This window comes from Geospiza fortis, unplaced genomic scaffold (genome assembly GCF_000277835.1).
Source record: "Geospiza fortis unplaced genomic scaffold, GeoFor_1.0 scaffold66, whole genome shotgun sequence".
Taxonomy (NCBI): domain Eukaryota; kingdom Metazoa; phylum Chordata; class Aves; order Passeriformes; family Thraupidae; genus Geospiza; species Geospiza fortis.
Genome location: NW_005054312.1, coordinates 7,860,076 through 7,865,676, shown reverse-complemented (window position 1 = coordinate 7,865,676; position 5,601 = coordinate 7,860,076).

Sequence of the window (5,601 nt, the reverse complement as noted above, 5' to 3'; positions counted from 1 at the left end):
CACCAAGAATAGAAGTGGTGCTTAAATGGTATTTTCCAGTTGGCAGATGTATTTGTGGGAAAGGAATTTGAGGGTGTTTTTTTATCCTTTTGTTTATCAGGTTATCCAGTACCACTTTTGAGGCATATCTAGATTTTCAGGATACATCCTTCTCCTGGGAAGAACATACAGACCCAAGGAACTTTGTTACACAAAGATTTTCAATTTATCAGATCAACTAACAGAAAGTTGGGGTCTTCTTGATGACTATTATTTGTGTGAAGAATCTGTAGAAATACTATGTACCTGTACTGGTTTAAAATTTGAATCTTTACAAAATTGTCTGCAAAGCTCATATTCTGCTGTGACCATTGCCAACCTTCTCATCATTACTTTCTTTACTTATAATTTGTCTAGTCAGTGACTGGTAGAACTGTAATGGATTTTTCTTGAGATTGATTACGTTTGGAAAAATGCAGACAAAATGCTTAGGCTGTTTTCTAGACTCGGGCCAATATTTGGTAATATTAAAAAAACCCAATTTTTTTCCTTCTTTTCTATGTCAAAAGGAGTCTTGATTTACAGAACTGCTAAGTACTAAAATCTGAAATGAGAATGAATAGTAGATGTGCTTTCTGTACTTTACATAACTACAGAATACTAAGTGTTTTAAATACATGGTGCTCAGGCAGCTCAAAATGGATACCTTGAATTAATAAACACCTTTGTCTTGATCTTTTTAGGATTCTCCATTAAAATAGGGACAATAAAGTATTACTTTCTCACCCCACTAGGGATTCATAAAGATCAATAAATGTTTTTGTGCTAATACTGTAATGTTAGTGCTAACGCATTAGTACAATGTAATGCACTAATCTACATATATTAAATGTTTATTTACATTATAAGTACATGTGTAACTATAATACCTAAAATACCATGAGGATGAACAGCATAAGAAAACTCATGAGGAAATGAACAGAAGTTTTCAGCACAAGTTTGATTCATGTGCAGCAAATACAGCTCAGGGCCACTCCCTGTATGCATAGTATTAGGTAGCTTCCCTTTGCATGAGTACCCCGTGGTCTGTGCCCTAAGTACTGTGCCTCCCAACCTGTCCCAAGGTTAATAATGTTCTCTTAGTTCTGTTCCCTGTACAGTTCCTAGGTTTTGAATAAGCGGCGTGCAGAGATGGCTGTTTCGGCATTGAGTAGCCTCTGGGTTGATCCCATGAACGAGGCCTTTAGCTCCCCCCTGCAGACCTCTGCCAGATGTACTGAGAGTAGCTGCTGGAGCAAATGGACGACTCATTGGAAAATTTGCTTTTTCAAGTTGGTGGATGTACAGGAATAGCCTTTTTTATCTGCTAGGAAAGCCTTGTGAAGCCAGGAAGTGGAGAACACTTGCTGCAAAAGAAAGCTGAGGGAATGAGGCTCTGCCTCATGAATCCATGACGTGGATTACGACTTGAGGGGAGAGCAGGGGATACTGTCTGCCTGGACTTCAGCAAGGCTTTCAACACTGTCTCCCACAACATCCTCATGGACAAACTCAGGAAGTGTGGACTGGCTGAGTGAACAATGAGGTGCATTGAGAACTGTCTGAGTGGCAGATCCCTGAAGGTCATGATCAGCTCACAGGGTCTGGTTGGGGCCCTGTCACTGGTGGTGTCCCCCAGGGTTCAATACTGGGCCCAGTCTGGTTTACCTAATTCATCAGTGACTTGGAGGAAGGGGCAGAGGCCTCCTCAGCAAGTTCCTGCAGACACAAAGCCAGGAGGAGTGGCCCATACACCAGAGAGCTGTGCAACCCTTCAGAAGGGCCTGGATGGGCTGGAGAGATGGGCAGAGAGGGACCTTCTGAAATTAAACAAAGGCAGGTGCAGGTCCTGCTCCTGGGGAGGAACAACCAGCTGCAGCAGCACAGGCTGGGGCTGAGCTCTTGGAAAGCAGCTCTGTGGAGAAGGTCCTGGTGGAACACAAGCTGTCCATGGCCAGCAGAGGCCAAGAAGGCCAATGGGATCCTGAGGTGCATTTGGAGCAGCATTGCCAGCAGGCTGAGGGAAATGATCCTGCCCCTCTGCTCAGCCCTGGTGAGGCACATCTGGAGTGCTGTGTCCAGTTCTGGGCTCCTCAGGACAAGAGAGATTTGGAGCTCCTGGAGCAGGTCCGGCAGGGCTACAGAGATTATTAAGGAGCTGGAGCATCTCACTTATGAGGAAAGGCTGAGGCAGTCTGGCCTGTTCAGCCTCGAGAAGAGATGAATGAGACCTTATCAATGTCTGTAGGTGTGTGACAGGAGGATGCCAGAGGATGGAGCCAGGCCTTTCTCAGTGGTGCCAAGCAATAGGAAAAGAGGCAGTGGGCAGAAACTGATGCACAGGAGTTCCACCTGAACATGAGAAAGAACATCTTTGCTGTACAGGTGACCAAGCACTGGAAGAGATTGCCCAGAGAGAGTGTGGAGTCACCCTCACTGGCGATATTCAGGATCTATCTGGACACAATCCTGTGCCATATGCTCTGGGATGGCCCTGAAGGTTGAACCAGAAGACCCACTGTGACCCCTTCCAAGTTTGCCCATTTCATGATTCTGTGATTTGTCACTAAGCTTTAAACTGGCTAACTTTGGTTGGATTTTATTTGGAATGGTAAATAGTACGCTAGTAATTTGACAGCCTGTTGTAATCAATCTGTGCTTCAAATGTAAATGTTCCTGAGCTGTCCAAAGAAAAGGCAGTAATATAAATATAAACTATAAATAGAAAGTACAGCACTTTCCTTACCCTTTTTTGAATTTGTCAGAAAAACATATACTAGTATATTCATACTAGTAATTTTGACAATTACTCAAAATTTTGTTGCAAAGCAAATGCCCATGATGGAAAATTTCAATTTAGCCAAAGAGTTAAAGGCTAAAATTTAGCAAACTGCGAAGAAAAAATTACAAGGTCTTGCAAGCCTAAATAATGGGCAATCTTAGTAATAGGCAGCATTTGCCTATAACATAGAATACAGCTTGGAAATAGTATCTCCTATTTCTTCTGGCTTCTCTAGTGATGTTTTTACAGACAGTGTATTATTTTCCAAAGTTTATGAATCCATTCTGATTTTGTTGCAGCAGAATGAAGTCAGGAATCTCATATTATTTGAGAATACTGTGTATTCTCAAACTGTTTGGCATGTCTAACCTACATATCAGCTTTATACCCACCTTTTGATATTCCACTGGAATTTAACAAATGAAGCAGAGATTAATATTAATGAAAAAACAGATATTTCCATACATTTGTTGTCTGTTTTCATCAGGTGTCAGACATTACAGTGAGAGACGCCAATTTAACAATCTAGACAGATTTAGGTAATTTCCTTGATGCTTGATGGCTATAATTAAATTAATTCTGGGAATCTGCACTGACACTTCTGCCATACTGTGATTGTGGCCTCCAAGTTCCTAGTTATAAAGTTTTTAATGTTTTCTCTGCCACCTAGAACTGTGTGGGGACCAAATTCATGTTAATTTTGTGGCTGCAGTGCTAAAGAGGGATATGCAGAGGGAAAGGCCTGGCTGTCTCTGAAAGCCACCCGTAATCCTCTCTGTGCTGGATCACATGTAAGTGTCAATAAGCATTCTTGAGAGCATGGGGGCAGCATAGTTGGCCAGGTAGGGCAGTAAATTTAGGGAGCCACCACCCTGTGTGGCACCCTGCCTTTGAAAATAGCACAGTAATAAATAATGCATGCTGGTGCGCTGACCAAGCTAGCTTCACCCTGTCCAGACCTGTTGGTACAATGTGCTTTTTTGTCTGTCTGGAAGTATTCTGCGTCTTAGCCACCAAAGCTGTCTCTGCCCTTAGGAGCTGAAACAGAAAAGGCCAACAGTCACACAAACAGAAAGTGACATTCCAGTCTCAGTACCACACTGGAACCATTTATCTTCTGCTTTTGCTGATGCCCTTTCTAGCAACAGGAAAATTCTGCTTTCCCTGTCTATGTTGAGATCCAGTGATCACACCCTCCTGTGGTGCTTCTGCAGCATATAGATGAATTTCAGTGTGATTCTTTAATCTCCCATGTTTTACTCAGTAGCACAGTGTAAGACTTGGGTTTCTTCCCAAAGGTACCCTTCCTGGGAAGGAAAGTGCTCTTTACTGCTTGCTAGTTCTTTGCTTCTTAGCTTTTCCTGCTCTGGACTAATTGTTCATGCTGATATCATGCTAAGGCATTATTTTGATGATGAAAGCTATAAATACTCATGAAGACATGACTTGGTATGCAAATACTTGGACTCAGTGACATGAACACTGAGAGAAATCTTCTAAGTGCTAGGCCTATCAAAATAGTTGCCTAGCTGTGTGCAGGGACAACTTCAGTCCTTGGTGTTGTAAATGCAAGACAATGAAGCTCTCCAAGATGGGCATTTACAGTCTTCCTTCTTCCTCAGGGACAACTTTCTTTGATAGGTGAAACTCAATGGAAGCCATGGAACTTGACCTAACCTGGGTGAGAAATAACTGAATCTTCCCAAGCAACACTTGTACACAGGTGCACCTTATCTATGTGAACAAAAGGAACTTAGTTTTTAATTGGTGTTAGTGTGGATGATAGCAACAAAGGTGACATTCCTTGAGTCTGAGACCCATTATTTATCTTGAAATCAGGTTTAGCATAAATAGTATTTGTGAAATATTTCCCCTACATTGACAATGAGCCTTGATTAATAATTAATAGTATCTCTGGATGTTGAAGGACAATTCATTTCCTGTGCTTGGTAAATCTAGCACTGAGAACTCCTGTCAGCATCTGTCAGGGGAAGATTTATGATGAGACTTGGGACCAAAAATGAGCAAAGACTAGAAAATTCACTTCACACAGACCACTGAACAGTCACTGAATAATAATTTTTAGCATTTCTTGGTTTATACATACAAATTAATGAAACCTCAGAACCTACCCACATTTTAGTGCATTTTTAACTGTTTCCATGTTGGTGCCTTGTTTGACTAGTGAAATAATGAGAAACAGATGAGGTTTCCTATTTTCATTTGAGCACCTGGTTTCCTGCTCAGGTTCATGGTTGCAGGCTGGAGGAGTAACTCACACGTGGTCAAGGAAAACTTTGGACTAAGCACATCTACTGGTTCTCTGTCCTGCTGACCTGCATATAGCTGAACTTTCATACTCAACCCCATATACCCACACACTGATTATTTTTTCCCTCATTTTGTTTCTTACCTACTCTCAAATACCTAGAGAAGCTGAAAGACCAATAGACCGCCCTTTCATGCATTTTTCAGGATTCTCAATGTATAAAAGAAAGGACTGAGCTCATCACATCGGCTCAGCCAGTCTACCTCCCTGTCAGTACAGGGTTATTCCACACCATCCATCTCCTAATGTTATTTCCAGAATAATTTTAATTTAGGACATTCCTGCTTTTCTTTTCTCCCCATTCTAATTATGATCTCCCTATCTACCTGAAATAACCTCCATTTAAAAAAATAAAATAAAAATGAAGGGATGGTCTTAAAAAAAACAACTACAAAGAAATCAATCCCTCATCCATTACCAGGTTTTTCTTTTGTTCTGGAGCCACGCGTGTAACCCGGTTAGACCTGTTCTC